Raw genomic sequence first — 9643 nt, 5'->3', positions numbered from 1 at the left:
TCCCCCGGCAGGCAGTGAGCTGCCTGATGGTTGGTCTGTCGCAGGGTTTGTGTGTAAGCTCATTGGGGTGGGACTGGAGTAGACTTTCCCAGGGGACAGTCAGTCCCCTTCTCAAGGGTGGCCGTGCTGCTCCCCACTGAATGTCCCTCATGCTCAGGGATGTCTGCCTGGCCTGTATAGTTCTGGGAGTTGACCGTTAAGCTCCTGGGAATTGTTCTTTTTTTAAAGTTGCTCTTTCTGGCCTGGGAGGGAGGTTCCTTGTGTGCAGGTTGCATTCAGACCAAGGTCTGCAGACCCCTAAAAAGCACGTCTCCTGTACCGCTGTGCTCCCTCTGTTCAGGTGCTCTGCCCAGCCCCGGCCGCCTTGGCTGGGAGAGTCCATCTCTGTCTCTGATGGATGGTGCATTTCGGGCCCTCCCTGCTGCCGGGCACCAGATTGGGAGCAGGTGGCTCCCTGTCTTCAGGGACCACAGGCCTGTGCTGCCCGTTGTCCAGTTGGTTGTGCAGGGTGATCCAGGTGCCTGAGACAGTGTGGCTGTCTACCCATCCTGCAGCGTGTTTCTCTCAAGGATCCGTGAACATCTTTGTCCAGTTGGCACAGCCTATGGGACACGGGGACTGATTTGAAGGTGACCTTTCTGTGACTTGGCAGTTTTTTTCCCAGTTTGACTTTTGGCTTTGTAAATATTCTCACTTATTTATTTGTTTCTTGGTGATGCTGGGGCTTGAGCCTGGGCCTTGCACATGCTGGGCAAGCGCTCTTGAGCTGCACTCCCACAGTACTTTCTTTTTAATACAGACTTTCTTGCAGCCACGCATGCCAGCACTTCTCCTCATGATCTCTCCACAGAGTGTTTAGAAGGGCTTTCTTAGCTGCCTTTAGAGCGGCATGTTTGGAAGGAGGTGGGAATGTGAGGCTGAGGGCAGAACAAGATCCTGATGGGGCGACGGGCTGACAGGAAGAGGAGTGCGAAGACCGAGTCCACCTCAGAAGCTGGTGAGGTTCCCCCGCCCCCCAGTCTCTCTGAAGCCCGACTTCTTTCCTGTGCTGTGGAAGCAGAGTGGCTATCGAGGATTCACAGTAAGCTTTGCCAGTTTTTGAAACAGAAAATTGCAAGCTCTACGTTTGGTGTTGAGTTTTGCTGGTTCCAAGTTCATAGCAAAGAAAGGAAAGAACTGAAATAATGAAGGTGTCTTCATGGTTCCTCTGAGCTGTTCTTTGCTGGCTTGACACGGGGACAGGGATTGTTGGGAGGTAGAAGAGCTGGCAGCGGAGCTGTGGGTCCCTCAGGGGCGTGTTCCCCGGCGATGGGATGGGTCCTGAGAGCCAGGAGGGCCACTGAGCCGCTGAGAGTGCACGTGAGCTCAGCCTAGTCATCCAGACCATCACTCAGACAGATCAGGTGGAGCTGCACCTCTGCCATCAGCAGCCCAGCTCAGGACTCCGCCTCCTTTTAGGAAACGCTCTAGTAAAAGACGACAGAGTGGGTTTACAGCTGTCTTGTCGAGGTCTTGTGCTGTTGTCACAGTGGGTTGTACCATGACAGACCCGGCTGGCTTTGCTTTGTCTTAAGACCAAATCTGGCTCCAGGAGGGGAGATGGCAGGTGGCCACGCACTAGCCTGCCACCAGCTTGACTCCACTCCAGCCAGCTCTGTGGCACTGTATGGTCAAGGCCCCTGTGCAGCCACCTTGTCCCCGAGGATGTCATTTCCTTCCAACCTTAATAAGATTTAAAGACTTCAAAATATCTTGAAAAGCCATTATCACATAAGAGAGTGAATGAGAGACTCTCTTGCTATTAGGCACTTGCTGGCTGCGTTCTCCATGCAGTAGACTGCGTATACCCCAAAGTCAGTTCTTCCTTCTTAAAGACCAGTGCCATTTCCTTTAGGACCATGGACAAGCAAGAATGCTCACCAGCCGCTTGCCACTGTACTGGGGGTGTAGCCAGTGCAGTTAGATGAGGAGCCAGGGGCGTAGGCAACACTTGGAGAGGAAGGAGGGCTGCATCTGCTTGCAGGTGACACAGCATCTCTGAACCACCCGGGAGAATCGGTGGCCAGACCAACTTCCGTGAAGTCGCTGGATGCAAAACGGGACAAAAGCTGTGGTAGAGGGGAAGCCACTTGCCCGAGCAGCAGAATAGATTGCTTGGGAATAAACCTAATGAGAAAGGTGCAGACCTCAACAGGGGGACTTTAAACAGTCTTGAGCATTGAGTTGAACCAATGGAAAGATGTGCTTTACTCTTGGAGAGCAAACACAAGCCTGCCACTTCATAAATTTAGAGCTGTCTCAAAAATATTTGCGAGGTATCTTACAGAGTGAGGCCAGTGGATGCTGAAATTCACGTGGAAAAACGGACATACAAAAATAGCCAGGAAGCCAGGCACTGTGGTGCTGCCAGAGTCGGACACCTGGGAAGCTGAAGAGGGAGGTCATTGATCCCAGGAGTTCAAGGCTAACCTGGCAACACCGCCAGACCCTGTCTCAGAAACAACAGGGGAAACTCACACATGCACCTAGCCAGGGACAACCACAAGGAGTGTCGCCATCTATCCTAGCTGGTGACCTAATGCTGGGTTCACAAAATCTGACCCTTGCAGTAACTCAAGAAAACGACAAAGAAAACGTACAACCACACAGAAACACCTTTTCAGTAATCTGAGACAGCTCTGCAACCTTAAGGGTCTGTGGAAAAAGAAAGCCACCAGAAGCTTTATTCTTATATAGGGAATGCACAAGGGGAGGTTCTGTGAACGTGCCATCCCAAAAAGGGCAAAGGAGTAGGATTACAGAGGAACAGGTGAGTGTAGCTCAACCCCCGTGGGTGACGCCTACTCCTGGAGCCACCCTTGCTGTCCACGCTGGGACAACGCCCAAGTCACTATGAAATGGAGTAATTGGTCAGAGCCAGGGGCATCAGGACTTGAAGGTGTGTTCATCCAAGGCAGCTCCTGCCAAAGGAGGAACATAAAACCCTGATAGCATCGACACGCACCATGAGGCCGCCTTGATTGAAACTGAGGTAGGCCAGCAGCCTAGAGGAGAACCGTGAATAGCCCCAGTGTATGTGGGACCTTAGCATGCAACAAAGGTGGCACCTCAAATTGCTAGTAGGCAAGGTAGGTAGGTCTTTTACAGACTAGTGCAGGGACCACTGGGTGGCCTGTGGAGAAGATGAGCTCTGTATCTCTTCCCATGCGCAAGATGAGATCCACGGCAATAGGAAGTGCAAAACCTACATAAAGACTGGAAGGAAATGGGAGTTTCTCACTTTACAAAAGTCTTTATGACACAAAATCCAGAGATAATGAAAGGTTGATTAACTGCATACAAACGGAGGGCCACAGACCTCGTGGCCTCAGCACCAGGCGCTTACTGTCCTGTCCAGGGTGAAGGCATTGAGACCCAGGTGCCATCATGTGGGTTCCTGGTCAGGGCTCTCTCCCTGGCTGGTAGATGGCAGCCGTCTCACTGTGTTAGGTGGCCATTCCAGTCCCTCAGTGACCCAGCCCTACACCTCACTTAGTGGCCTCCTAAAAACCCTGTCTAAAGATGCGCCCACAAGGGGGTTGCAGCTCCAACGACTGAGTCCTGGTGGACACTGTCAGCTCGTCACTGTGATGCTGCCGACCTCTGCGTGTGCCCCACACCTCCGGGTTCCAGCCTCTACTCGGGCTGGCGGCTTCTAGACTGAAACTGAATCACGGGGGCCGAGGCGGGAGGGCAGGAGGAAGGCAGCGAGTGGAAAACGCTCGCATTTGCTCTCCCTGGACCTACGTGCTCTAAGTGCCCCTTGGTGGCTCACTGCCTTTCCTTGGGAGTGTCCCCCCCCCCCTGCAGAGCACGTGTCCTGCATATTCGCTGGCCTACAGTCACCCTCCTCCGATGTCAGAGGTGGCCATGTTTTGGCCATTTCCCAGCCCTTCCAGTAGTGCTCTGGCTTTGTTGTGCAGGCATTTGAGGTTGTCTCCTGTAAACAGCAGATGGCTGGGACTTGTTTTTCTTCTGCGCTAAGAAATCTGTCTGAGTTGACAAGCCTCTGTGTGGACGTGAAACCGGATTACTGGGGCGTCTGGCCTCAGCTCCGCCAGCTTGTGTCTTCACTGCATCCATCTCTTACTGCTGGGTCCTCCTCCTTCCCTGCCTCCCCATTTTGCAGGCTGTGTATTCTGTTTCTCTGATGGACAGGACATTCGTCACAGAAGCACAGCCCCAATGGAGTGACTGCCACTGCCAGGTGACGAGTAGCCCCCGTGATGCCAGCCATGCTGCTCTCAGACAGGAGCCCTGAAGTCTGTGGGTGAGATGGCCAGGTGGCCGGGCTCAGCATCGAGCGCCCCACCTGCCCTGCCACCTGTGCATACTCAAGGACCGCACGTGTTGCTCTGCTGCCCTAACATCAGCCCCATGGGACTGCCGCCTGGGGGCATCCTGGAGAGCATGTGGCCACGGGACAGTAGACCTGATAATTGGCACAGTCTCCTTGGAAAGGACAAATGGCCTGGGGTCAAGGTCATAGCAAAATGAACAGGGGTATTGTTGAGGGGAAATGGTACTCGGCACGCAGGAAGACCGACCGACCTCCCCAGGGGAGGAGTCCCGAGTGCCAGCTGGGCACAGACTGCTGGGCCAGAGGCGAGGGAGATGTCCAGTCCTCCTCCCTGTCCTGTAGCCATGCTGGCCAGCACACCAGCAGCCACCATGCTCCACAGGGCTCAGCTCCAAGACAGAGCTGGAAGGCAGTCCTCGGTAAGCGCGGTGCTGGGCCTTGTGAAGTGTTTGGGAAATATTAACTTCTTTGTCCTCACTCCACATGAGCCGGTGAGGTCTCCCGTCTGCCCCTGCACACGGCTCACTGGCTACAGTGAGGAGCGTGGCAGGGAAGCTGCTCGCCACCTCCCCGGCTCCCCCACCACCTCTGGGCTTTTCTTTTGTGCTGCGGGGCATCTTCAGCTGTGAACATAAGTTCCTCTCAGGTCTTCTCTTGCTTGCCTCTCTCCGTCCCCTGTGTGTGGCTTCACACGTCTCACACTTACTAGTGGGGACACAAAAATAAAATCCTAAAAGCAAGCAAAGAGAAAAGCCGAGGGTTGGGGATGTAGTTTATTAGTGGAGGACTTGCCTAGTGTGTGTGCAAGGCCCTGGATTTAAATAATCCCTTAGAGAGAAATAGAGAAAGAGAAGCTAAATGGCAGTTAGGACTAATAGCTGATGTCTTAGTGGCAGTGAAGCAACTATAAGGTCACAGAATAATCAGAATACAAAGAAAAAAAAAAATAACTGGCAAACTAGAACCACCAACATGGCTAACTTACCTTTCCTAGTCTAAGATGGTGTATTGTCCATTTTTTGTTGCTATAATAAATTGCTGGAAACTGGGTACTTTATAAAGGAAAGAGGTTTATTTAGCTAACAGTTTGGAGGCTGAAAGTGCAATATCAGCCTCATCTGTTTGACTTTTGGTGAGGGCCCCTGGGTGTGTCAGAACATGATGGAGAAATGGAAAGGGAACTGGCCTTGTGCAAAAGGGGCCAAGCATGTGTTTGTAACAGCTGCTTTCATGAGAGTGCCTGCATTCTACAAGACCAGGCTTAGCTCCTTCCAAGGCAGAGGCTCCACATCTTAAAGGTCCTTCATATAGCTGCTTTGGGGACTGAGCTTGGGGGCCCCACTCAAACTGAACCCAGACCATGGTGGGTGGAATAAAGACAGAAGTTCACCATGAGGGGAGCTGCACAGCAGGACCAAGAAGAGCAAGCTCAGTCAGGCGTCCAAGATGCAGAAGCAGAGGTGCAGGGGGAGCTGGAGAGTGGATGTGCAAAGTAGCACTGGAGAGGTCTGATGGGGTGGGACTGAGCGTGGGGCTCAGGGGTGGAGCACTTCCATAGCAAGTGTGAGGCCCTGGGTTCCGTTCTCAGCATTATCACATATAAATAAATAAGTAAAGGTCCATCAACTACTGAAAGAGAAAATATATATATATATATATATATATGATAGACCACACACCAAGGTAGACTAGAACATTTAGCAACAGCAGCACCCAGAAGGGAGCAGTCAGAGAACGGCCTGAGGTGTGTGCGTGTGGGATAGGTGTAGAGTGCCTTGTAGTGCCACCAACTGAGCCAGGCTGCCTGCCTGCTGGGCAAGGGCTTTACCACTGAGCTGCACTCTCAGCCCCAGACAGTAGCTTTGAACTTTGTTAATTAGTTTAAAAAAGGAACACTGCTAAAAAGAATGTGAATATATAACTCCCACACCATAACGAGAAAAAGTAATAATAACTTAATCCAGGAAACAAGAAGAAAAGCTTAGAGAAATCAAGAGGAAAAGAAAACACAAGATAAAGTGATATATTAAATGTAAATGGACTAAACTCTGAAGGCAAGATAAAGAGTATGGTTGGGAAGAGTGGGTCTAGGCAAATTTTAAAAACACCGTGAACGTTGTGATAGAAAACACAGCTGAAGGTTAAAGGATAGAAGGGGAACATACTAGGCCAATACTAGTCAAAGAAAAATTGGTGTGACTTATGTGAGACAAGATTGAGATTAAGGTAAAAAAATAATTAGAATAATGGCATCCAGGTAGGGGGGCACATGCCTGTAATGCCAGTGACTCAGGAGGCTGAGGCAGGAGGGTTACAAGTTCCAGGCCAGTGTTAGCAATTTAGTGAGGCCCTCAGCAACTTGGTGAGACCCTGTTTCAAATACAAAAGGCTGGGGATGTGGCTCAGTGGTTAAGCTCCTCTGGGCTTGATTCCTAGTACTACACACACACACACACACACACACACACACACACACACACACACACACACACACACAAGACCCAGTACAGACAGAATGAAAACATTTCAGTTTTTAGATTTTTGAAATGATTTAGGCTTGAAGTTAGAATACAGTGAATTCCATGTGTTTCACCCAGATCCCCCAATTGTCAACATCATCATCAAACTTGCCTTATATCTTCTGTCTACATGTGGGCATATTTTCATGGGCATTTTGAGCATAAGTACAGATGTAGTGACTCTACCATTAAGTACTTGGGTCATTTCCTAAGAATGGGGAAGTTCTTGTCATAAGCAGAGAGCATTGGTGCAGCACTGTGGTCCAGCCTGTAGACCTTTTCATGTTTTCTCAATAGTCCAATAATGCCCTGAACCCACGGATAACGTCCTTTAGGGGAAAAATTAGGTCTGGGGTCTGGTCCGGCTCTGTGCATTGTGTCTAGTTGTCTTGCCTGTTTAGTCTCTTTGTTATGGAGCGTCTTGGGCCCCCAGAGGGCCTGTGTCCCTTGTCCCTCTCCTGTTTGAGGCCTCCAAGCTTCATCGCCCCCTTGTGGGCTGGGCCGAGCGGTGGATCCTCTGTTCAGCTTCTGAGGCCAGAGCTTTGCTTTTGGATAGAAAATAATAGGATAGTGACTGTTCTGGGATTTTTTATTTTTTAAAAAAAACTTTGGCCAAAATTCTCTTTGGAGAACCATGTGAGGATGTCAGAAGCATCTTTGTCAAGTCAGCAAGTAACTCCGGGAAGTGCAGTTCTGACGGAGCTCAGGGAGCATGAGGCTCACCTTCACTCAGTTGAAGGAGTCGACCTGAGGGTTGTCGGAAGACAGGGTGCTGAGTGATGGGCCCGAGGGACGCTCAGACCCTGCTGCTGGGAATGCAGCCCCCTTGGTGTGAGCCTGTAAGCAGCAGCTGGGGCAGTGCTTGATGGAGGATGAGATCTTCCACGCTGTGCCTGGGAGAGGGAGGTGCTTTAGGCCTGCGTCCTGCTGCTGGCCTCTGTGTCCCACTGAATTGGGATCCTCTGGCTGGGTGTAGGCTGCTTCCTGTGGACCGGCCCTTCCTGCACATTGTCTCACTGGATTCTCGCCACTCCTTTGGTCACTGGGTCGGAGCCCCTGTAGCCTCAAGCAGAGTTGGGGCTCCCGGCTAGATGGCTTGCCTTGTGGGGTTTGGGACAGGCTGACAGAATGGCAAGGACACGTTTCCCAGATGCTCAAGTTCCCCTTCAGAAAGCCCCTAAGGAAGCTTGCCTGGCCCGAGGGAAGTGGCAGGCAGCTTAGCCACCGCGGGAAGAAGTGGGTGAGGGTGTGTTGCCCCCTGAGTCTGGTGCTCAAGATGGGCTGGAAGATTGTTCCTCCACCTCGTTTTTAAAAAAATATATTTATTAATTGTAGGTGGTCTCGATACAAACCTTTATTGTATTTTTCTGTGGTGCTGAGGATCAAACCCAGTGCCTCACACGTGCCTGATGAGCACTCTACCACTGAGCCCCAGCCCCAGCCTCAGCCTCCCCTTGGTTTTTGCAGCCACATAAACTAAAGCAAGCCTAGAGCCAAGAATGGGGCTTTGCTGTCCACATGAGCCCATTTGGAGGGGGACCCTCTGGCATTCAGGGCGTTCGCAGTGTTGTGCGATCGATCACCGCCTGGTTTAGGGAGGGCAGTACACATCCTCCAGGCCGTGGTGAGAGTGGAGCAAATCCTTAGAGGTCGCCTGACCCGTCCCAGTAGCAGAGAAGACAAAACCCAGGATGCAGAGGGACGGAGGGGAGTGCTGGACTCTTCCCCGGGAAGGAAATATGCAAACTGGAGTGTCTCGGTTCCCAATTCCTTTTGAAGCACTGGATTAGATGCCACCACCCATGTGTGGCTTTCAAGGCCTGTGTTCTGGCCCTTTCCCTCTATCAAAGCATTTCCTCCAATACTACCACTGCTTCACCATTTTTTAAATTATTTTTTAGATGTTGCTGGACCTTTATTTTATTCATTTATTTACATGTGCTGAGAATCAAACCTAGTGCCTCTCACATGCTAGGCAAACGCTCTGCCACTGAGCCGCAACCCAGCCCCTGCTTCACCTTGAGGCATTGTGAATATGCAAAGGACCCATCCCCCTGCCTCCCTTGCATCCCCCACATCCCCTGCACCCCAGTACCCCTGCATTCCCCAAGTCCTCTGCACCCCCTGCATCTTCTGCATTCCCTGTGTCCCCCACATTCCCTGCACCCCCTGTGTCTCTCGCATCCCCTGCACCTCCTATGTCCCCTACATCCTCTAGTCCAGGGGTGGTCAGCTTGTTCCACCATTCTGCAGGGTGCGGAGCTGGGCAGTCCTCCCCTCAGCCTCCCGAGCCTCCCGAGCCTCCCACTCAAGGAAAGCCCCCCAGGAACTGGAAGTATGACTTCCCTCCCTTTTTACCCGGACTTCAGTTCTAACTCACTCTTTCCTCTGGGCCAGTTGCTAAATGCTAGTTCTATGAAGATCCGATTTACCAAATGACCAATTCCCCAATTTTTTATTGTTTCCTAGAACTTGTGTTTTAGTTGGGCAGTTTTCAATTTGTGTTTATATCAGCAGATTCAGACTGTCATTTTATGTCTGTCTCAGTACCCTGAGAACGGGGGTGGGAGTAATGCCAGGGATTTGGGAAGGCAGGAGGAGAGGACGCTGTAAGCAAATAACCTTGACTGTGGAATTCAGCCAACAGGTTATTTATTAAAGTAGTGGTCATGAGACAAGTGTTTCCTATTCAGGTTATGTTCAGGTGCAGATGTAGCCTGCTGGTAGAGCCTGCACTGAGCTTGTGTGAGGCCCTGGGTTCAAACCCTGGCAACTTACCCCCTCC

At 51.4% G+C, this 9643-nt stretch overlaps 1 long non-coding RNA gene across 1 annotated transcript in view; it reads left to right on the top strand.

Moving 5' to 3' along the window:
- Positions 1-6: 6 nt before the first annotated feature.
- LOC125616978 overlaps positions 7-9643 on the top strand; it is a 30275-nt gene continuing 20638 nt past the window's right edge. Inside the window, exon 1 of the long non-coding RNA XR_007347823.1 lies at positions 7-1081. This is a non-coding gene — a long non-coding RNA (uncharacterized LOC125616978). The remainder of the gene's footprint in view (positions 1082-9643) is intronic.

Source organism: Marmota marmota, unplaced genomic scaffold (assembly GCF_001458135.2).
Source record: "Marmota marmota marmota unplaced genomic scaffold, marMar, whole genome shotgun sequence".
Classification (NCBI taxonomy): Eukaryota; Metazoa; Chordata; class Mammalia; order Rodentia; family Sciuridae; genus Marmota; species Marmota marmota.
This window is presented reverse-complemented; position numbering and strand designations above follow the sequence as displayed.